This window comes from Salmo salar, chromosome 18 (assembly GCF_965601325.2).
Source record: "Salmo salar chromosome 18, fSalSal1, whole genome shotgun sequence".
NCBI classification, from domain to species: domain Eukaryota; kingdom Metazoa; phylum Chordata; class Actinopteri; order Salmoniformes; family Salmonidae; genus Salmo; species Salmo salar.
Genome location: NC_138308.1, coordinates 49643513 through 49670931, shown reverse-complemented (window position 1 = coordinate 49670931; position 27419 = coordinate 49643513).

Below are 27419 nucleotides of genomic sequence, written 5' to 3'. Positions count from 1 at the left end.
ACTGGCTCTACACTACCCACCACACTGGCTCTACACTACCCCACACTGGCTCTACACTACCCCACACACTGGCTCTACACTACCCCCCACACTGGCTCTACACTACCCCCCCACACTGGCTCTACACTACCCCCCACACTGGCTCTACACTACCCCCCACACTGGCTCTACACTACCCCCCACACTGGCTCTACACTACCCACCACACTGGCTCTACACTACCCCACACACTGGCTCTACACTACCCCCCACACTGGCTCTACACTACCCCACACACTGGCTCTACACTACCCCACACTGGCTCTACACTACCCCACACTGGCTCTACACTACCCCACAAACTGGCTCTACACTACCCCCCACACTGGCTCTACACTACCCCCCACACTGGCTCTACACTACCCCCCACACTGGCTCTACACTACCCCACACACTGGCTCTACACTACCCCACACTGGCTCTACACTACCCCACACTGGCTCTACACTACCCCCCACACTGGCTCTACACTTCCCCACACTGGCTCTACACTACCATACACACTGGCTCTACACTACCCCACAAACTGGATCTATATTACCCCACACACTGGCTCTACACTACCCCCCACACTGGCTCTACACTACCCCACACTGGCTCTACACTACCCCCCACACTGGCTCTACACTACCCCCCACACTGGCTCTACACTACCTCCCACACTGGCTCTACACTACCCCACAAACTGGCTCTACACTACCCCCCCACACTGGCTCTACACTACCCCCCCACACTGGCTCTACACTACCCCCCACACTGGCTCTACACTACCTCACACTGGCTCTACACTACCCCCCACACTGGCTCTACACTACCCCACACTGGCTTTACACTACCATACACACTGGCTCTACACTACCCCCCACACTGGCTCTACACTACCCCCCACACTGGCTCTACACTACCCCACACTGGCTCTACACTACCCCACACTGGCTCTACACTACCCCCCACACTGGCTCTACACTACCCCACACACTGGCTCTACATTACCCCACACTGGCTCTACACTACCCCACACTGGCTCTACACTACCCCCACACTGGCTCTACACTACCCCACAAACTGGCTCTACACTACCCCCCACACTGGCTCTACACTACCCCACACACTGGCTCTACATTACCCCACACTGGCTCTACACTACCCCACACTGGCTCTACACTACCCCCACACTGGCTCTACACTACCCCACACTGGCTCTACACTACCATACACACTGGCTCTACACTACCCCCCCACACTGGCTCTACACTACCCCCCCACACTGGCTCTACACTACCCCCCACACTGGCTCTACACTACCTCACACTGGCTCTACACTACCCCACACTGGCTCTACACTACCCCACACTGGCTCTACACTACCCCCCACACTGGCTCTACACTACCCCACACACTGGCTCTACATTACCCCACACTGGCTCTACACTACCCCACACTGGCTCTACACTACCCCCACACTGGCTCTACACTACCCCACAAACTGGCTCTACACTACCCCCCACACTGGCTCTACACTACCCCACACACTGGCTCTACATTACCCCACACTGGCTCTACACTACCCCACACTGGCTCTACACTACCCCCACACTGGCTCTACACTACCCCACACTGGCTCTACACTACCATACACACTGGCTCTACACTACCCCACAAACTGGCTCTATACTACCCCCCACACTGGCTCTACACTACCCCCCACACTGGCTCTACACTACCCCCCACACCGGCTCTACACTACCCCACACTGGCTCTACACTACCCCCCACACTGGCTCTACACTACCCCCCACACTGGCTCTACACTACCCCACACACTGGCTCTACACTACCCCACACTGGCTCTACACTACCCAACACAATGGCTCTACACTACCCCCCACACTGGCTCTACACTACCCCCCACACTGGCTCTACACTACCCCACACACTGGCTCTAAACTACCCCCCACACTGGCCCTACACTACCCCAAACACTGGCTCTACACTACCCCACACACTGGCTCTAAACTACCCCCCACAATGGCCCTACACTACCCCAAACACTGGCTCTACACTACCCCACACACTGGCTCTACAATACCCCACACACTGGCTCTACACTACCCCCCACACTGGCTCTACACTAACCCCCACACTGGCTCTACACTACCCCCCCACACTGGCTCTACACTACCCCCCCATACTGGCTCTACACTAACCCCACACTGGCTCTACACTACCCCCCACACTGGCTCTACACTACCCCACACTGCCTCTACACTACCCCCCACACTGGCTCTACACTACCCCACACTGGCTCTACACTACCATACACACTGGCTCTACACTACCCGCCACACTGGCTCTACACTACCCCACACACTGGCTCTACACTACCCCCCACACTGGAACGACACTACCCCATACACTGGCTCTACACTACCCCCCACACTGGCTCTACACTACCCCACACACTGGCTCTACACTACCCCACACACTGGCTCTACACTACCCCCCACACTGGCTCTACACTACCCCCCACACTGGCTCTACACTACCCCCACACTGGCTCTACACTACCCCCCACACTGGCTCTACACTACCCCCCATACTGGCTCTACACTACCCCACACTGGCTCTACACTACCCCCCACACTCGCTCTACACTACCCCACACACTGGCTCTACATTACCCCCCACACTGGCTCTACACTACCCCCCACACTGGCTCTACACTACCCACCACACTGGCTGTATACTACCCCCCACACTGGCTCTACACTACCCCACACACTGGCTCTACACTACCCCACACTGGCTCTACACTACCCCACACTGGCTCTACACTACCCCACACACTGGCTCTACACTACCCCCCACACTGGCTCTACACTACCCCACACTGTCTCTACACTACCCCACACACTGGCTCTACACTACCCCCCACACTGGCTCTACACTACCCCCCACACTGGCTCTACACTACCCCACACTGGCTCTACACTACCCCCCACACTGGCTCTACACTACCCCCACACTGGCTCTACACTACCCCCCACACTGGCTCTACACTACCCCCCATACTGGCTCTACACTACCCCACACTGGCTCTACACTACCCCCCACACTCGCTCTACACTACCCCACACACTGGCTCTACACTACCATACTGGCTCTACACTGTCCCACCCACTCAGCCAGAGAGAGGACCGACTGCCAATCATGAAGAGCAGAGGTCTATAAAGTGCTTTATCAGCGTCTCCTCTGGAATTACGTCCAACATCACAAAATACTACTTCTTGTTACCCTGAGCACTGCTGACGCTGCAGCAAACCCAGACTACACTCCCGCTGTCTGCTGCTCCCTGTCCCCTGCTCCCTGCCTCTTGATCCCTGTCCCCTGTCCCCTGCTCCCTGTCTGCTGCTTCCTGTCCCCTTACTCCCTGTCCCCTGATCCCTTACTCCCTGTCCCCTACTCCCTGTCGCCTGCTCCCTGTCCCCTGTTCCCTGCTCCCTGCCTCTTGATCCCTGTTCCCTGCTCCATGTCCACTGCTCCCTGTCCCTTGCTCCCAGTCACACTGCAGACACACAGAGACAGAGAGAGACAGTCACACTGCAGACACACAGAGACACAAGGAGCCAGAGAGTGACAGCCACACTGCAGACACACAGAGACAGAGACAGACAGTCACACAGAGACAGAGAGAGACAGTCGCATTGCAGACACACAGAGAGAGAGACAGTCACACTGCAGACACACAGAGAGAGAGAGAGACAGTCACAGTGCAGACACACAGAGACAGAGAGAGACAGTCACACTGCAGACACACAGAGACAGAACTATAATAACCTTGGTGTTTACAGAGAGTTCATCTCATGTTACTGTGTTTTTGCCTGAAGATGAAATATTTGACAGAATAAATTCATTGCAGAAATGAGCGTTTCCCTTCCTTGGTTGCCACAGAGCAGAGAAGCATAGCAACGGCTCGGTAACAGAAGGCAGCGTCAGCGTCACTACCGTACGATGCAGAGGGAATCACTCAGCACCTTCAGCGGTCTACAGCTGCCTGTTACACAACACCGTTTACGAGACGCACACACACAAACGCACGCACGCACGCACGCACATACACTGTACAACAACACACACACACACACACTCACACTGTACGACAACACACACACACACACTGTACGACAACACACATACACACACACACACACACACTCACACTCACACTGTACGACAACACACACACACACACACACACACACACATACACACACACACACACACACACACACACACACACACACACACAGTATAAAAAGCTAAGTAAACCACACAGTAACAGTGTGGGTGGTGTCCTGTAAATCACACAATAACAGGACACAAATCACACTAGGCTACCTGCCTCCCCCCTCTAACCACTAGGCTACTTGCCTCCCCCTCTAACCACTAGGCTACCTGCCTCCCCCCTCTAACCACTAGGCTACCTGCCTCCCCCCTCTAACCACTAGGCTACCTGCCTCCCCCCTCTAACCACTAGGCTACCTGCCTCCCCCCTCTAACCACTAGGCTACCTGCCTCCCCCCTCTAACCACTAGGCTACCTGCCTCCCCCCTCTAACCACTAGGCTACCTGCCTCCCCCCTCTAACCACTAGGCTACCTGCCTCCCCCCTCTAACCACTAGGCTACCTGCCTCCCCCCTCTAACCACTAGGCTACCTGCCTCCCCCCTCTAACCACTAGGCTACCTGCCTCCCCCCTCTAACCACTAGGCTACCTGCCTCCCAACTCTAACCACTAGGCTACCTTTCTCCCCCCTCTAACCACTAGTCTACCTGCCGCCCCTCCACTCTAACCACTAGGCTACCTGCCGCCCCTACACTCTAACCACTAGGCTACCTGCCTCCCCTCTCTAACCACTAGGCTCCCTGCCACCCCTCCACTCTAACCACCAGGCTACCTGCCTCCCCCCCTCTAACCACAAGGCTACCTGCCTCCCCCCTCTAACCAATAGGCTACCTGCCTCCCTCCTCTAACCACTAGGCTACCTGCCTCACCCCCCTCTAACCACTAGGCTACCTGCCTCCCCCTCTAACCACTAGGCTACCTGCCGCTCCTCCACTCTAACCACTAGGATACCTGCCTCCCCCCTCTAACCACTAGGCTACCTGCCTCCCCCCTCTAACCACTAGGCTACCTGCCTCCCCCCTCTAACCACTAGGCTACCTGCCTCCCCCCTCTAACCACTAGGCTACCTGCCTCCCCCCTCTAACCACTAGGCTACCTGCCTCCCCCCTCTAACCACTAGGCTACATGCCTCCCAACTCTAACCACTAGGCTACCTTTCTCCCCCCTCTAACCACTAGTCTACCTGCCGCCCCTCCACTCTAACCACTAGGCTAACTGCCGCCCCTCCACTCTAACCACTAGGCTACCTGCCTCCCCTCTCTAACATCTAGGCTCCCTGCCACCCCTCCACTCTAACCACCAGGCTACCTGCCTCCCCCCCTCTAACCACTAGGCTACCTGCCTCACCCCCCTCTAACCACTAGGCTACCTGCCTCCCCCTCTAACCACTAGTCTACCTGCCGCCCCTCCACTCTAACCATTAGGCTACCTGCCGCCCCCCCCCCCCCCCCCTCTAACCACTAGGCTACCTGCCGCCCCTCCACTCTAACCACTAGGCTACCTGCCGCTCCTCCACTCTAACCACTAGGATACCTGCCTCCCCTTCACTCTAACCACCAGGCTACCTGCCTCCCCCCCTCTAACCACAAGGCTACATGCCTCCCAACTCTAACCACTAGGCTACCTTTCTCCCCCCTCTAACCACTAGTCTACCTGCCGCCCCTCCACTCTAACCACTAGGCTACCTGCCGCCCCTACACTCTAACCACTAGGCTACCTGCCTCCCCTCTCTAACCACTAGGCTCCCTGCCACCCCTCCACTCTAACCACCAGGCTACCTGCCTCCCCCCCTCTAACCACAAGGCTACATGCCTCCCAACTCTAACCACTAGGCTACCTTTCTCCCCCCTCTAACCACTAGTCTACCTGCCGCCCCTCCACTCTAACCACTAGGCTACCTGCCGCCCCTCCACTCTAACCACTAGGCTACCTGCCTCCCCTCTCTAACATCTAGGCTCCCTGCCACCCCTCCACTCTAACCACCAGGCTACCTGCCTCCCCCCCTCTAACCACTAGGCTACCTGCCTCACCCCCCTCTAACCACTAGGCTACCTGCCTCCCCCCTCTAACCACTAGTCTACCTGCCGCCCCTCCACTCTAACCATTAGGCTACCTGCCGCCGCCCCCCCCCCCCCTAACCACTAGGCTACCTGCCGCCCCTCCACTCTAACCACTAGACTACCTGCCGCTCCTCCACTCTAACCACTAGGATACCTGCCTCCCCTTCACTCTAACCACCAGGCTACCTGCCTCCCCCCCTCTAACCACAAGGCTACCTGCCTCCCCCCTCTAACCACTAGGCTACCTGCCTCCCTCCTCTAACCACTAGGCTACCTGCCTCACCCCCCTCTAACCACTAGGCTACCTGCCTCCCCCCTCTAACCACTAGTCTACCTGCCGCCCGTCCACTCTAACCATTAGGCTACCTGCCGCCCCCCCCCCCCCCCCCTTCTAACCACTAGGCTACCTGCCGCCCCTCCACTCTAACCACTAGGCTACCTGCCGCTCCTCCACTCTAACCACTAGGATACCTGCCTCCCCTCCACTTTAACCACTAGGCTACCTGCCTCCCCTTCACTCTAACCACTAGGCTACCTGCCGCTCCTCCACTCTAACCACTAGGATACCTGCCTCCCCTCCACTTTAACCACTAGGCTACCTGCCTCCCCTTCACTCTAACCACTAGGCTACCTGCCGCCCCTCCACTCTAACCACTAGGCTACCTGCCGCCCCTCCACTCTAACCACTAGGCTACCTGCCTCCACCCCTCTAACCACTAGGCTACCTGCCTCCACTCCACTCTAACCACTAGGATACCTGCCTCCCCCTCTAACCACTAGGCTACCTGCCTCCCCCCACTAACCAATAGGCTACCTGCCTGCCTACTCTAACCACTAGGCTACCTGCCTCCCCCCCCTCTAACCACTAGGCTACCTGCGTCCCCCCTCTAACCACTAGTCTACCTGCCACCCCTCCACTCTAACCATTAGGCTACCTGCCGCCCCTCCACTCTAACCACTAGGCTACCTGCCGCCCCTCCACTCTAACCACTAGGATACCTGCCTCCCCTCCACTCTAACCACTAGGCTACCTGCCTCCCCTTCACTCTAACCACTAGGCTACCTGCCGCCCCTCCACTCTAACCACTAGGCTACCTGCCGCCCCTCCACTCTAACCACTAGGCTACCTGCCGCCTCTCCACTCTAACCACTAGGCTACCTGCCTCCCCCCTCTAACCACTAGGCTACCTGCCACCCCTCCACTCTAACCACTAGGCTACCTGCCAACCCTCCAGTCTGACCACTAGGCTAACAGCCACCCCTCCACTCTAACCACTAGGCTACCTGCCGCCCCTCCACTCTAACCACTAGGCTACCTGCCGCCCCTCCACTCTAACCACTAGGCTACCTGCCTCCCCCCCTCTAACCACTAGGCTACCTGCCTCCACTCCACTCTAACCACTAGGATACCTGCCTCCCCCCTCTAACCACTAGGCTACCTGCCTCCCCCCACTAACCAATAGGCTACCTGCCTCCCTACTCTAACCACTAGGCTACCTGCCTCCCCCCCCTCTAACCACTAGGCTACCTGCCTCCCCCCTCTAACCACTAGTCTACCTGCCGCCCCTCCACTCTAACCACTAGGCTACCTGCCGCCCCTCCACTCTAACCACTAGGCTACCTGCCTCCCCCCTCTAACCACTAGGCTCCCTGCCGTCCCCCCTCTAACCACTAGGCTCCCTGCCGTCCCCCCTCTAACCACTAGGCTCCCTGCCGTCCGCCCTCTAACCACTAGGCTCCCTGCTGTCCCAATCTACTGTAGTGGGATCTGGTTGTGTATCTGTGTGGGCATGATTCTATTGTTTACTGGGCTTCCCAACACTCTCCCAGTGGAGGAACATTAGATACACGCAGTAATTACAACACTTTCCCACTGTATACAAGCTCGTGTCTCAAATGGCACCCCTTTCCCTATACAGTGCACTACTTTTGACCACAACCCTATGGGCCCTAGTATACTATACAGAGAACAGGGTCGCTATTTGGGACACAAACTAAATCCCTGCTAAGACTAAGCCGGCTGGGCAGTGGACAGGGAGTTGAAGCTTTAAATGAGAGAGCAGAGTAGCAGAGCACATGGTTAATACTGATACTGATAATGTAGCAGAGCACATGGTTAATACTGATACTGATAATGTAGCAGAGCACATGGTTCATACTGATACTGATAATGTAGCAGAGCACATGATTAATACTGATACTGATACTGATAATGTAGCAGAGCACATGGTTAATACTGATACTGATACTGATAATGTAGCAGAGCACATGGTTCATACTGATACTGATACTGTAGCAGAGCACATGGTTAATACTGATACTGATAATGTAGCAGAGCACATGGTTCATACTGATACTGATACTGATAATGTAGCAGAGCACATGGTTAATACTGATACTGATAATGTAGCAGAGCACATGGTTAATACTGATACTGATAATGAAGCAGAGCACATGGTTAATACTGATAATGATACTGGTAATGTAGCAGAGCACATGGTTCATACTGATACTGATAATGTAGCAGAGCACATGGTTCATACTGATACTGATAATGTAGCAGAGCACATGGTTCATACTGATACTGATACTGATAATGTAGCAGAGCACATGGTTAATACTAATACAATAAATAATATTACTAATAAATCTAATACTGTACAGTACAACACAGTCCTGCCAATCTAATACAGTACAACACAGTCCTACCAATCTAATACTGTATAGTACAACACAGTCCTGCCAATCTAATACAGTACAACACAGTCCTGCCAATCTAATACAGTACAACACAGTCCTGCCAATCTAATACAGTACAACACAGTCCTGCAATCTAATACAGTACAACACAGTCCTGCCAATCTAATACAGTACAACACAGTCCTGCCAATCTAATACTGTACAACACAGTCCTGCCAATCTAATTCTGTACAACACAGTCCTGCCAATCTAATACTGTACAACACAGTCCTGCCAATCTAATACAGTACAACACAGTCCTGCCAATCTAATACTGTACAACACAGTCCTGCCAATCTAATACAGTACAACACAGTCCTGCCAATCTAATACTGTACAACACAGTCCTGCCAATCTAATACTGTATAGTACAACACAGTCCTGCCAATCTAATACTGTACAACACAGTCCTGCCAATCTAATACAGTACAACACAGTCCTGCCAATCTAATACTGTACAACACAGTTGTAATGTTTTTCTTAAAGTCAATGATGCATTTTTACCAGGGAAAAGTACTGGAGAAAAGTAGCTCCACATCAGTCAGAGTGCCGTCTGCTGAATGAATGTCCATTTGTGAATTCTCATCTGAGTGAAGAAGTGCAACTGAAGCAAAACCTCAGTATGATGCTGAGCAGAAATTACAAATCAGAAGCATTTTAGATAAGAAGCAATGTTGGGTTTTTTTTATTCTGCTTTAAACCCGACCGCTAAATTGAACTTGCTAGTTAATGTAAGTGAGTGGCTGAACTAATAAGGTGACGGGGGCATCATATTGTGTTTGTTTCCTAAACGTGTTTGAGAAGTCAAAGCCCACTGGGATGAGTTATCTGTACAGCTGCTATCTTCTGATTTCCTTGCGTTTCTTCTCCTCTCTGTTCTCGGCTCATCTTCCCCTCCCCCATCTTCTCAGAGCAAGGCATTGAAGCTTTAAACAACGGTGCATAGTCCATGTGTAGTGTCTTTTCAACACACGTGGGTACAATTATCCTGATCTGGAACAACAGCTACATGGCAGACAGACAGACAGACAGACAGACAGACAGACAGACAGACAGACAGACAGACAGACAGACAGACAGACAGACAGACAGACAGACAGACAGACAGACAGACAGACAGACAGACAGACAGACAGACAGACAGACAGACAGACAGACAGACAGACAGACAGACAGACAGACAGACAGACAGACAGACAGACAGACAGACAGACAGACAGACAGACAGACAGACAGACAGACAGACAGATAGATGTCGAAGTGTGTGTGCTTGGGTCTTTAAAAGGCTAAATTCACACTACAGTTGTACTTCAGAATTAGTATCATACACAGGCAGTGGGATAGGCTGCTGTTCCGTGTCTTATATCCACTCTGTGAGACTGAATTTGTAAGTCGCTCTGGATAAGAGCGTCTGTTAAATGTCTTAAATGTAAATGTAAATGAATTCCCTCTCAGAGGATGAAATCTGAGGTAATGACAGAGAGGCAATCTAACTAAATATCTGGATTTAAAAAAGACATTACAATTCTCAGAGGATCAAAAAGTGGATTCAATTCTTTAAAAGAAAGATGGAAGGGGAACAGAAAGACAGAGTAATTAAAAGACAGAAGGGGAACAGAAAGACAGAGTAATTAAAAGACAGCATGCCTAGGTTCTGGCCTTTCTAGGGAGTTCTTCCTAGCCACTGTGCTTCTACACCTGCATTGCTTGCTGTTTGGGGTTTTAGGCTGGGTTTCTGTACAGCACTTTGAGACATCAGCTGATGTAAAAAGGACTTTATAGATAGATAGATAGATAGATAGATAGATAGATAGATAGATAGATAGATAGATAGATAGATAGATAGATAGATAGATAGATAGATAGATAGATAGATAGATAGATAGATAGATAGATAGATAGATAGATAGATAGATAGATAGATAGATAGATAGATAGATAGATAGATAGATAGATAGATAGATAGATAGATAGATAGATAGATAGATAGATAGATAGATAGATAGATAGATAGATAGATAGATAGATAGATAGATAGATAGATAGATAGATAGATTGATTGATTGATTGATTGATTGATTGATTGATTGATAGATTGATAGATGAGGGAAGGGGGTAAATAGCTGGAGCAGCAGTGTTAGGAGGAATGGCTGAGGGGTGTTGGACTGTGAGCTGTGTATAAAGTAGCGCACTATAGAGGTGTCCATTTGTGATGCACACTGTGTCACGCCTGTCCCTCCTCTCCCTTGGCTGTGACCAGAGCAGTGCCGGGACAAATTATTTATCAACTGGCTCTGATAGAGAACCTGTAGCTCCCTCAGAGAATGAGCCACAGCACTGCCTCACTACGAGGCACACAGAAACTGTCCACCAGCTATAATATACCTCCAGTCACAGCCACTTCCTGACTACCAGCCATGTTACAAAACAGCCCATCAACACCTCCCAGAGATCCCATATAAGACCATGTTACAAAACAACCCATCAACACCCAGAGACCCCATTTAGGACCATGTTACACAACAACCATCAACACCCAGAGACCCCATATAGGACCATGTTACACAACAACCATCAATACCCAGAGACCCCATATAGGACCATGTTACACAACAACCATCACCTCCCAGAGACCCCATATAGGACCATGTTACACAACAACCATCACCACCCAGAGACCCCATATAGGACCATGTTACAAAACAACCATCAACACCCAGAGATCCCATATAGGACCATGTTACAAAACAACCATCAACACCCAGAGACCCCATATAGGACCATGTTACACAACAACCATCAACACCAGAGACCCCATATAGGACCATGTTACACAACAACCATCAACACCCAGAGACCCCATTTGGACCATGTTACACAACAACCATCACCACCCAGAAACCCCATATAGGACCATGTTACACAACAACCATCAACACCAGAGACCCCATATAGGACCATGTTACACAACAACCATCAACACCAGAGACCCCATATAGGACCATGTTACACAACAACCATCAACTCCCAGAGACCCCATATAGGACCATGTTACACAACAACCATCAACACCCAGAGACCCCATATAGGACCATGTTACACAACAACCATCACCTCCCAGAGACCCCATATAGGACCATGTTACTCAACAACCATCACCACCCAGAGACCCCATATAGGACCATGTTACACAACAACCATCACCACCCAGAGACCCCATATAGGACCATGTTACACAACAACCATCAACACCCAGAGACCCCATATAGGACCATGTTACACAACAACCATCAACACCTCCCAGAGACCCCATATAGGACCATGTTACACAACAACCATCAACACCCAGAGACCCCATATAGGACCATGTTACACAACAACCATCACCTCCCAGAGACCCCATATAGGACCATGTTACACAACAACCATCACCACCCAGAGACCCCATATAGGACCATGTTACACAACAACCATCACCTCCCAGAGACCCCATATAGGACCATGTTACACAACAACCATCACCACCCAGAGACCCCATATAGGACCATGTTACACAACAATCAACACCTCCCAGAGACCCCATATAGGACCATGTTACACAACAACCATCACCTCCCAGAGACCCCATATAGGACCCTTGGGCTGTGCCGTGGCGGAGATCTTTGTGGGCTATACTCGGCCTTGTCCAGGGATGGTATGTTGGTGGTTGGAGATATCCCTCCAGTGGTGTGGAGGCTGTGCTTTGGCAAAGTGGGTGGGGTTATATCCTACCTGTTTTGCCCTGTCCGGGGGTTTCATCGGATGGGGCCACAGTGTCTCCTGACCCCTCCTGTCTCAGCCTCCAGTATTTACGCTGCAGTAGTTTATGTGTCGGGGGGCTAGGGTCAGTCTGTCACATCTGGAGTATTTCTCTTGTCTTTTCCGGTGTCCTGTGTGAATTTAAATATGCTCTCTCTAATTCTCTCTTTCTCTTTCTTTCTTTCTCTCACTCGGAGGACCTGAGCCCTAGGACCATGCCTCAGGACTACCTGGCTTGATGACTCCCTGCTGTCCCCAGTTCACCTGGCCGTGCTGCTGCTCCAGTTCCAACTGTTCTGCCTGCAGCTATGGAACCCTGACCTGTTCGCCGGACGTGCTACCTGTCCCAGACCTGTTGTCCCAGACCTGCTGGAACCCTGACCTATTCACCGGATGTGCTACCTGTCCCAGACCTGCTGTTTTCAACTCTCTAGAGACAGCAGGAGCGGTAGAGATACTCTCAAAGATCGGCTATGAAAAAGCCAACTGACACTTACTCTTGTGTTACCGACTTGTTGCACCCTCGACAACTACTATGATTATTATTATTTGACAATGCTGGTCATTTATGAACATTTGAACATCTAGGCCATGTGCTGTCATAATCTCCACCCGGCACAGCCAGAAGAGGACTGGCCACCCCTCATAGCCTGGTTCCTCTCTAGGTTTCTTCCTACGTTTTGGCCTTTCTAGGGAGTTTTTCCTAGCCACCATGCTTCTACACCTGCATTGCTTGCTGTTTGGGGTTTTAGGCTGGGTTTCTGTACAGCACTTTGTGATATCAGCTGATGTAAGAAGGGCTATATAAATACATTTGATTTGATTTATTTAAACAGCCCATCAACACCTACAGACCCCATATAGGACCATGTTACACAACAACCATCAACACCCAGAGACCCCATATAGGACCATGTTACACAACAACCATCAACACCCAGAGACCCCATATAGGACCATGTTACACAACAACCATCAACACCCAGAGATCCCATATAGGACCATGTTACACAACAACCATCACCACCCAGAGACCCCATATAGGACCATGTTACACAACAACCATCACCTCCCAGAGACCCCATATACGACCATGTTACACAACAACCATCAACACCTATAGACCCCATATAGGACCATGTTACACAACAACCATCAACACCCAGAGACCCCATATAGGACCATGTTACACAACAACCATCAACACCCAGAGACCCCATATAGGACCATGTTACACAACAACCATCACCACCCAGAGACCCCATATAGGACCATGTTACACAACAACCATCAACACCTATAGACCCCATATAGGACCATGTTACACAACAACCATCACCTCCCAGAGACCCCATATAGGACCATGTTACAAAACAACCATCAACACCCAGAGATCCCATATAGGACCATGTTACAAAACAACCATCAACACCCAGAGACCCCATATAGGACCATGTTACACAACAACCATCAACACCAGAGACCCCATATAGGACCATGTTACACAACAACCATCAACACCCAGAGACCCCATTTGGACCATGTTACACAACAACCATCACCACCCAGAAACCCCATATAGGACCATGTTACACAACAACCATCAACACCAGAGACCCCATATAGGACCATGTTACACAACAACCATCAACACCAGAGACCCCATATTGGACCATGTTACACAACAACCATCAACTCCCAAAGACCCCATATAGGACCATGTTACACAACAACCATCAACACCCAGAGACCCCATATAGGACCATGTTACACAACAACCATCAACACCCAGAGACCCCATATAGGACCATGTTACACAACAACCATCAACACCTCCCAGAGACCCCATATAGGACCATGTTACACAACAACCATCAACACCCAGAGACCCCATATAGGACCATGTTACACAACAACCATCACCTCCCAGAGACCCCATATAGGACCATGTTACACAACAACCATCACCACCCAGAGACCCCATATAGGACCATGTTACACAACAACCATCACCTCCCAGAGACCCCATATAGGACCATGTTACACAACAACCATCACCACCCAGAGACCCCATATAGGACCATGTTACACAACAATCAACACCTCCCAGAGACCCCATATAGGACCATGTTACACAACAACCATCACCTCCCAGAGACCCCATATAGGACCCTTGGGCTGTGCCGTGGCGGAGATCTTTGTGGGCTATACTCGGCCTTGTCCCGGGATGGTATGTTGGTGGTTGGAGATATCCCTCCAGTGGTGTGGAGGATGTGCTTTGGCAAAGTGGGTGGGGTTATATCCTACCTGTTTTGCCCTGTCCGGGGGTTTCATCGGATGGGGCCACAGTGTCTCCTGACCCCTCCTGTCTCAGCCTCCAGTATTTACGCTGCAGTAGTTTATGTGTCGGGGGGCTAGGGTCAGTCTGTCACATCTGGAGTATTTCTCTTGTCTTTTCCGGTGTCCTGTGTGAATTTAAATATGCTCTCTCTAATTCTCTCTTTCTCTTTCTTTCTTTCTCTCACTCGGAGGACCTGAGCCCTAGGACCATGCCTCAGGACTACCTGGCTTGATGACTCCCTGCTGTCCCCAGTTCACCTGGCCGTGCTGCTGCTCCAGTTCCAACTGTTCTGCCTGCAGCTATGGAACCCTGACCTGTTCGCCGGACGTGCTACCTGTCCCAGACCTGTTGTCCCAGACCTGCTGGAACCCTGACCTATTCACCGGATGTGCTACCTGTCCCAGACCTGCTGTTTTCAACTCTCTAGAGACAGCAGGAGCGGTAGAGATACTCTCAAAGATCGGCTATGAAAAAGCCAACTGACACTTACTCTTGTGTTACCGACTTGTTGCACCCTCGACAACTACTATGATTATTATTATTTGACAATGCTGGTCATTTATGAACATTTGAACATCTAGGCCATGTGCTGTCATAATCTCCACCCGGCACAGCCAGAAGAGGACTGGCCACCCCTCATAGCCTGGTTCCTCTCTAGGTTTCTTCCTACGTTTTGGCCTTTCTAGGGAGTTTTTCCTAGCCACCATGCTTCTACACCTGCATTGCTTGCTGTTTGGGGTTTTAGGCTGGGTTTCTGTACAGCACTTTGTGATATCAGCTGATGTAAGAAGGGCTATATAAATACATTTGATTTGATTTATTTAAACAGCCCATCAACACCTACAGACCCCATATAGGACCATGTTACACAACAACCATCAACACCCAGAGACCCCATATAGGACCATGTTACACAACAACCATCAACACCCAGAGACCCCATATAGGACCATGTTACACAACAACCATCAACACCCAGAGATCCCATATAGGACCATGTTACACAACAACCATCACCACCCAGAGACCCCATATAGGACCATGTTACACAACAACCATCACCTCCCAGAGACCCCATATAGGACCATGTTACACAACAACCATCAACACCTATAGACCCCATATAGGACCATGTTACACAACAACCATCAACACCCAGAGACCCCATATAGGACCATGTTACACAACAACCATCAACACCCAGAGACCCCATATAGGACCATGTTACACAACAACCATCACCACCCAGAGACCCCATATAGGACCATGTTACACAACAACCATCAACACCTATAGACCCCATATAGGACCATGTTACACAACAACCATCACCTCCCAGAGACCCCATATAGGACCATGTTACAAAACAACCATCAACACCCAGAGATCCCATATAGGACCATGTTACAAAACAACCATCAACACCCAGAGACCCCATATAGGACCATGTTACACAACAACCATCAACACCAGAGACCCCATATAGGACCATGTTACACAACAACCATCAACACCCAGAGACCCCATTTGGACCATGTTACACAACAACCATCACCACCCAGAAACCCCATATAGGACCATGTTACACAACAACCATCAACACCAGAGACCCCATATAGGACCATGTTACACAACAACCATCAACACCAGAGACCCCATATAGGACCATGTTACACAACAACCATCAACTCCCAAAGACCCCATATAGGACCATGTTACACAACAACCATCAACACCCAGAGACCCCATATAGGACCATGTTACACAACAACCATCAACACCCAGAGACCCCATATAGGACCATGTTACACAACAACCATCAACACCTCCCAGAGACCCCATATAGGACCATGTTACACAACAACCATCAACACCCAGAGACCCCATATAGGACCATGTTACACAACAACCATCACCTCCCAGAGACCCCATATAGGACCATGTTACACAACAACCATCACCACCCAGAGACCCCATATAGGACCATGTTACACAACAACCATCACCTCCCAGAGACCCCATATAGGACCATGTTACACAACAACCATCACCACCCAGAGACCCCATATAGGACCATGTTACACAACAATCAACACCTCCCAGAGACCCCATATAGGACCATGTTACACAACAACCATCACCTCCCAGAGACCCCATATAGGACCCTTGGGCTGTGCCGTGGCGGAGATCTTTGTGGGCTATACTCGGCCTTGTCCCGGGATGGTATGTTGGTGGTTGGAGATATCCCTCCAGTGGTGTGGAGGCTGTGCTTTGGCAAAGTGGGTGGGGTTATATCCTACCTGTTTTGCCCTGTCCGGGGGTTTCATCGGATGGGGCCACAGTGTCTCCTGACCCCTCCTGTCTCAGCCTCCAGTATTTACGCTGCAGTAGTTTATGTGTCGGGGGGCTAGGGTCAGTCTGTCACATCTGGAGTATTTCTCTTGTCTTTTCCGGTGTCCTGTGTGAATTTAAATATGCTCTCTCTAATTCTCTCTTTCTCTTTCTTTCTTTCTCTCACTCGGAGGACCTGAGCCCTAGGACCATGCCTCAGGACTACCTGGCTTGATGACTCCCTGCTGTCCCCAGTTCACCTGGCCGTGCTGCTGCTCCAGTTCCAACTGTTCTGCCTGCAGCTATGGAACCCTGACCTGTTCGCCGGACGTGCTACCTGTCCCAGACCTGTTGTCCCAGACCTGCTGGAACCCTGACCTATTCACCGGATGTGCTACCTGTCCCAGACCTGCTGTTTTCAACTCTCTAGAGACAGCAGGAGCGGTAGAGATACTCTCAAAGATCGGCTATGAAAAAGCCAACTGACACTTACTCTTGTGTTACCGACTTGTTGCACCCTCGACAACTACTATGATTATTATTATTTGACAATGCTGGTCATTTATGAACATTTGAACATCTAGGCCATGTGCTGTCATAATCTCCACCCGGCACAGCCAGAAGAGGACTGGCCACCCCTCATAGCCTGGTTCCTCTCTAGGTTTCTTCCTACGTTTTGGCCTTTCTAGGGAGTTTTTCCTAGCCACCATGCTTCTACACCTGCATTGCTTGCTGTTTGGGGTTTTAGGCTGGGTTTCTGTACAGCACTTTGTGATATCAGCTGATGTAAGAAGGGCTATATAAATACATTTGATTTGATTTATTTAAACAGCCCATCAACACCTACAGACCCCATATAGGACCATGTTACACAACAACCATCAACACCCAGAGACCCCATATAGGACCATGTTACACAACAACCATCAACACCCAGAGACCCCATATAGGACCATGTTACACAACAACCATCAACACCCAGAGATCCCATATAGGACCATGTTACACAACAACCATCACCACCCAGAGACCCCATATAGGACCATGTTACACAACAACCATCACCTCCCAGAGACCCCATATAGGACCATGTTACACAACAACCATCAACACCTATAGACCCCATATAGGACCATGTTACACAACAACCATCAACACCCAGAGACCCCATATAGGACCATGTTACACAACAACCATCAACACCCAGAGACCCCATATAGGACCATGTTACACAACAACCATCACCACCCAGAGACCCCATATAGGACCATGTTACACAACAACCATCAACACCTATAGACCCCATATAGGACCATGTTACACAACAACCATCACCTCCCAGAGACCCCATATAGGACCATGTTACAAAACAACCATCAACACCCAGAGATCCCATATAGGACCATGTTACAAAACAACCATCAACACCCAGAGACCCCATATAGGACCATGTTACACAACAACCATCAACACCAGAGACCCCATATAGGACCATGTTACACAACAACCATCAACACCCAGAGACCCCATTTGGACCATGTTACACAACAACCATCACCACCCAGAAACCCCATATAGGACCATGTTACACAACAACCATCAACACCAGAGACCCCATATAGGACCATGTTACACAACAACCATCAACACCAGAGACCCCATATAGGACCATGTTACACAACAACCATCAACTCCCAAAGACCCCATATAGGACCATGTTACACAACAACCATCAACACCCAGAGACCCCATATAGGACCATGTTACACAACAACCATCACCTCCCAGAGACCCCATATAGGACCATGTTACTCAACAACCATCATCACCCAGAGACCCCATATAGGACCATGTTACACAACAACCATCACCACCCAGAGACCCCATATAGGACCATGTTACACAACAACCATTAACACCCAGAGACCCCATATAGGACCATGTTACACAACAACCATCAACACCTCCCAGAGACCCCATATAGGACCATGTTACACAACAACCATCAACACCCAGAGACCCCATATAGGACCATGTTACACAACAACCATCACCTCCCAGAGACCCCATATAGGACCATGTTACACAACAACCATCACCACCCAGAGACCCCATATAGGACCATGTTACACAACAACCATCACCTCCCAGAGACCCCATATAGGACCATGTTACACAACAACCATCACCACCCAGAGACCCCATATAGGACCATGTTACACAACAATCAACACCTCCCAGAGACCCCATATAGGACCATGTTACACAACAACCATCACCTCCCAGAGACCCCATATAGGACCCTTGGGCTGTGCCGTGGCGGAGATCTTTGTGGGCTATACTCGGCCTTGTCCCGGGATGGTATGTTGGTGGTTGGAGATATCCCTCCAGTGGTGTGGAGGCTGTGCTTTGGCAAAGTGGGTGGGGTTATATCCTACCTGTTTTGCCCTGTCCGGGGGTTTCATCGGATGGGGCCACAGTGTCTCCTGACCCCTCCTGTCTCAGCCTCCAGTATTTACGCTGCAGTAGTTTATGTGTCGGGGGGCTAGGGTCAGTCTGTCACATCTGGAGTATTTCTCTTGTCTTTTCCGGTGTCCTGTGTGAATTTAAATATGCTCTCTCTAATTCTCTCTTTCTCTTTCTTTCTTTCTCTCACTCGGAGGACCTGAGCCCTAGGACCATGCCTCAGGACTACCTGGCTTGATGACTCCTTGCTGTCCCCAGTTCACCTGGCCGTGCTGCTGCTCCAGTTCCAACTGTTCTGCCTGCAGCTATGGAACCCTGACCTGTTCGCCGGACGTGCTACCTGTCCCAGACCTGTTGTCCCAGACCTGCTGGAACCCTGACCTATTCACCGGATGTGCTACCTGTCCCAGACCTGCTGTTTTCAACTCTCTAGAGACAGCAGGAGCGGTAGAGATACTCTCAAAGATCGGCTATGAAAAAGCCAACTGACACTTACTCTTGTGTTACCGACTTGTTGCACCCTCGACAACTACTATGATTATTATTATTTGACAATGCTGGTCATTTATGAACATTTGAACATCTAGGCCATGTGCTGTCATAATCTCCACCCGGCACAGCCAGAAGAGGACTGGCCACCCCTCATAGCCTGGTTCCTCTCTAGGTTTCTTCCTACGTTTTGGCCTTTCTAGGGAGTTTTTCCTAGCCACCATGCTTCTACACCTGCATTGCTTGCTGTTTGGGGTTTTAGGCTGGGTTTCTGTACAGCACTTTGTGATATCAGCTGATGTAAGAAGGGCTATATAAATACATTTGATTTGATTTATTTAAACAGCCCATCAACACCTACAGACCCCATATAGGACCATGTTACACAACAACCATCAACACCCAGAGACCCCATATAGGACCATGTTACACAACAACCATCAACACCCAGAGACCCCATATAGGACCATGTTACACAACAACCATCAACACCCAGAGATCCCATATAGGACCATGTTACACAACAACCATCACCACCCAGAGACCCCATATAGGACCATGTTACACAACAACCATCACCTCCCAGAGACCCCATATAGGACCATGTTACACAACAACCATCAACACCTATAGACCCCATATAGGACCATGTTACACAACAACCATCAACACCCAGAGACCCCATATAGGACCATGTTACACAACAACCATCAACACCCAGAGACCCCATATAGGACCATGTTACACAACAACCATCACCACCCAGAGACCCCATATAGGACCATGTTACACAACAACCATCAACACCTATAGACCCCATATAGGACCATGTTACACAACAACCATCACCTCCCAGAGACCCCATATAGGACCATGTTACACAACAACCATCACCACCCAGAGACCCCATATAGGACCATGTTACACAACAATCAACACCTCCCAGAGACCCCATATAGGACCATGTTACACAACAACCATCACCTCCCAGAGACCCCATATAGGACCCTTGGGCTGTGCCGTGGCGGAGATCTTTGTGGGCTATACTCGGCCTTGTCCCGGGATGGTATGTTGGTGGTTGGAGATATCCCTCCAGTGGTGTGGAGGCTGTGCTTTGGCAAAGTGGGTGGGGTTATATCCTACCTGTTTTGCCCTGTCCGGGGGTTTCATCGGATGGGGCCACAGTGTCTCCTGACCCCTCCTGTCTCAGCCTCCAGTATTTACGCTGCAGTAGTTTATGTGTCGGGGGGCTAGGGTCAGTCTGTCACATCTGGAGTATTTCTCTTGTCTTTTCCGGTGTCCTGTGTGAATTTAAATATGCTCTCTCTAATTCTCTCTTTCTCTTTCTTTCTTTCTCTCACTCGGAGGACCTGAGCCCTAGGACCATGCCTCAGGACTACCTGGCTTGATGACTCCTTGCTGTCCCCAGTTCACCTGGCCGTGCTGCTGCTCCAGTTCCAACTGTTCTGCCTGCAGCTATGGAACCCTGACCTGTTCGCCGGACGTGCTACCTGTCCCAGACCTGTTGTCCCAGACCTGCTGGAACCCTGACCTATTCACCGGATGTGCTACCTGTCCCAGACCTGCTGTTTTCAACTCTCTAGAGACAGCAGGAGCGGTAGAGATACTCTCAAAGATCGGCTATGAAAAAGCCAACTGACACTTACTCTTGTGTTACCGACTTGTTGCACCCTCGACAACTACTATGATTATTATTATTTGACAATGCTGGTCATTTATGAACATTTGAACATCTAGGCCATGTGCTGTCATAATCTCCACCCGGCACAGCCAGAAGAGGACTGGCCACCCCTCATAGCCTGGTTCCTCTCTAGGTTTCTTCCTACGTTTTGGCCTTTCTAGGGAGTTTTTCCTAGCCACCATGCTTCTACACCTGCATTGCTTGCTGTTTGGGGTTTTAGGCTGGGTTTCTGTACAGCACTTTGTGATATCAGCTGATGTAAGAAGGGCTATATAAATACATTTGATTTGATTTATTTAAACAGCCCATCAACACCTACAGACCCCATATAGGACCATGTTACACAACAACCATCAACACCCAGAGACCCCATATAGGACCATGTTACACAACAACCATCAACACCCAGAGACCCCATATAGGACCATGTTACACAACAACCATCAACAACCAGAGATCCCATATAGGACCATGTTACACAACAACCATCACCACCCAAAGACCCCATATAGGACCATGTTACACAACAACCATCACCTCCCAGAGACCCCATATAGGACCATGTTACACAACAACCATCAACACCTATAGACCCCATATAGGACCATGTTACACAACAACCATCAACACCCAGAGACCCCATATAGGACCATGTTACACAACAACCATCAACACCCAGAGACCCCATATAGGACCATGTTACACAACAACCATCACCACCCAGAGACCCCATATAGGACCATGTTACACAACAACCATCAACACCTATAGACCCCATATAGGACCATGTTACACAACAACCATCACCTCCCAGAGACCCCATATAGGACCATGTTACTCAACAACCATCACCACCCAGAGACCCCATATAGGACCATGTTACACAACAACCATCACCTCCCAGAGACCCCATATAGGACCATGTTACACAACAACCATCAACACCCAGAGACCCCATATAGGACCGTGTTACACAACAACCATCAACACCTCCCAGAGACCCCATATAGGACCATGTTACACAACAACCATCAACACCCAGAGACCCCATATAGGACCATGTTACACAACAACCATCACCTCCCAGAGACCCCATATAGGATCATGTTACACAACAACCATCACCACCCAGAGACCCCATATAGGACCATGTTACACAACAACCATCACCTCCCAGAGACCCCATATAGGACCATGTTACACAACAACCATCACCACCCAGAGACCCCATATAGGACCATGTTACACAACAATCAACACCTCCCAGAGACCCCATATAGGACCATGTTACACAACAACCATCACCTCCCAGAGACCCCATATAGGACCATGTTACAAAACAACCATCAACACCCAGAGATCCCATATTGGACCATGTTACAAAACAACCATCAACACCCAGAGACCCCATATAGGACCATGTTACACAACAACCATCAACACCAGAGACCCCATATAGGACCATGTTACACAACAACCATCAACACCCAGAGACCCCATTTGGACCATGTTACACAACAACCATCACCACCCAGAGACCCCATATAGGACCATGTTACACAACAACCATCAACACCAGAGACCCCATATAGGACCATGTTACACAACAACCATCAACACCAGAGACCCCATATAGGACCATGTTACACAACAACCATCAACTCCCAGAGACCCCATATAGGACCATGTTACACAACAACCATCAACACCCAGAGACCCCATATAGGACCATGTTACACAACAACCATCACCTCCCAGAGACCCCATATAGGACCATGTTACACAACAACCATCACCACCCAGAGACCCCATATAGGACCATGTTACACAACAACCATCACCACCCAGAGACCCCATATAGGACCATGTTACACAACAACCATCAACACCCAGAGACCCCATATAGGACCATGTTACACAACAACCATCAACACCTCCCAGAGACCCCATATAGGACCATGTTACACAACAACCATCAACACCCAGAGACCCCATATAGGACCATGTTACACAACAACCATCACCTCCCAGAGACCCCATATAGGATCATGTTACACAACAACCATCACCACCCAGAGACCCCATATAGGACCATGTTACACAACAACCATCACCTCCCAGAGACCCCATATAGGACCATGTTACACAACAACCATCACCACCCAGAGACCCCATATAGGACCATGTTACACAACAATCAACACCTCCCAGAGACCCCATATAGGACCATGTTACACAACAACCATCACCTCCCAGAGACCCCATATAGGACCATGTTACAAAACAACCATCAACACCCAGAGATCCCATATAGGACCATGTTACAAAACAACCATCAACACCCAGAGACCCCATATAGGACCATGTTATACAACAACCATCAACACCAGAGACCCCATATAGGACCATGTTACACAACAACCATCAACACCCAGAGACCCCATTTGGACCATGTTACACAACAACCATCACCACCCAGAGACCCCATATAGGACCATGTTACACAACATCCATCAACACCAGAGACCCCATATAGGACCATGTTACACAACAACCATCAACACCAGAGACCCCATATAGGACCATGTTACACAACAACCATCAACTCCCAGAGACCCCATATAGGACCATGTTACACAACAACCATCAACACCCAGAGACCCCATATAGGACCATGTTACACAACAACCATCACCTCCCAGAGACCCCATATAGGACCATGTTACACAACAACCATCACCACCCAGAGACCCCATATAGGACCATGTTACACAACAACCATCACCACCCAGAGACCCCATATAGGACCATGTTACACAACAACCATCAACACCCAGAGACCCCATATAGGACCATGTTACACAACAACCATCAACACCTCCCAGAGACCCCATATAGGACCATGTTACACAACAACCATCAACACCCAGAGACCCCATATAGGACCATGTTACACAACAACCATCACCTCCCAGAGACCCCATATAGGATCATGTTACACAACAACCATCACCACCCAGAGACCCCATATAGGACCATGTTACACAACAACCATCACCTCCCAGAGACCCCATATAGGACCATGTTACACAACAACCATCACCACCCAGAGACCCCATATAGGACCATGTTACACAACAATCAACACCTCCCAGAGACCCCATATAGGACCATGTTACACAACAACCATCACCTCCCAGAGACCCCATATAGGACCATGTTACAAAACAACCATCAACACCCAGAGATCCCATATAGGACCATGTTACAAAACAACCATCAACACCCAGAGACCCCATATAGGACCATGTTACACAACAACCATCAACACCAGAGACCCCATATAGGACCATGTTACACAACAACCATCAACACCCAGAGACCCCATTTGGACCATGTTACACAACAACCATCACCACCCAGAGACCCCATATAGGACCATGTTACACAACAACCATCAACACCAGAGACCCCATATAGGACCATGTTACACAACAACCATCAACACCAGAGACCCCATATAGGACCATGTTACACAACAACCATCAACTCCCAGAGACCCCATATAGGACCATGTTACACAACAACCATCAACACCCAGAGACCCCATATAGGACCATGTTACACAACAACCATCAACACCAGAGACCCCATATAGGACCATGTTACACAACAACCATCACCACCCAGAGATCCCATATAGGACCATGTTACACAACAACCAACACCTCCCAGAGACCCCATATAGGACCATGTTACACAACAACCATCACCACCCAGAGATCCCATATAGGACCATGTTACACAAAAACCATCACCACCCAGAGACCCCATATAGGACCATGTTACACAACAACCATCACCTCCCAGAGACCCCATATAGGACCATGTTACACAACAACCATCACCTCCCAGAGACCCCATATAGGACCATGTTACAAAACAACCCATCAACACTTCCCATCAAGACCTACTCAGCCAGGTAGACACCCCCAGGCAGGGAGACAGACCTACACAGCCAGGTAGACACCCCCAGGAAGGGAGACAGACCTACTCAGCCAGGTAGACACCCCCAGGCAGGGAGACAGACCTACTCAGCCAGGTAGACACCCCCAGGCAGGGACACAGACCTACACAGCCAGGTAGACACCCCCAGGCAGGGAGACAGACCTACTCAGCCAGGCAGACACCCCCAGGCAGGGAGACAGACCTACTCAGCCAGGTAGACACCCCCAGGCAGGGAGACAGACCTACTCAGCTAGGTAGACACCCCCAGGAGAGAGACAGACCTACTCAGCCAGGTAGACACCCCCAGGCAGGGACACAGACCTACTCAGCCAGGTAGCCACACAGCTGCTCAGCGATAATATAATTCAAGTCAAGGTCCAGACTAGGAGTGAAAAGAAGCTTTGAGCTTGGCTCGCCTTGCCTTACCAAAGGAGGAACAGCCGAGGCAGACCTGAGAGGCGATAGCAGAGAAACAACCGAGGCAGACCTGAGAGGCGATAGCAGAGAAACAACTGAGGCAGACCAGGGAGGCGATAGCAGAGAAACAACCGAGGCAGACCTGAGAGGCGATAGCAGAGAAACAACTGAGGCAGACCAGAGAGGCGATAGCAGAGAAACAACCAAGGCAGACCAGAGAGGCGATAGCAGAGAAACAACTGAGACAGACCAGAGAGGCGATAGCAGAGAAACAACTGAGGCAGACCTGAGAGGCGATAGCAGAGAAACAACCGAGGCAGACCTGAGAGGCGATAGCAGAGAAACAACTGAGGCAGACCTGAGAGGCGATAGCAGAGAAACAACCGAGGCAGACCTGAGAGGCGATAGCAGAGAAACAACTGAGGCAGACCTGAGAGGCGATAGCAGAGAAACAACTGAGGCAGACCTGAGAGGTGATAGCAGAGAAGCAACCGAGGCAGACCTGAGAGGCGATAGCAGAGAAACAACTGAGGCAGACCTGAGAGGCGATAGCAGAGAAACAACCGAGGCAGACCTGAGAGGCGATAGCAGAGAAACAACCGAGGCAGACCTGAGAGGCGCTAGCAGAGAAACAACCGAGGCAGACCTGAGAGGCGATAGCAGAGAAACAACCGAGGCAGACCTGAGAGGCGATAGCAGAGAAACAACCGAGGCAGACCTGAGAGGCGATAGCAGAGAAACAACTGAGGCAGACCTGAGAGGCGATAGCAGAGAAACAAGAGAGTCAGACCTGAGAGGCGATAGCATAGAAACAACCGAGTCAGACCTGAGAGGCGATAGCGGAG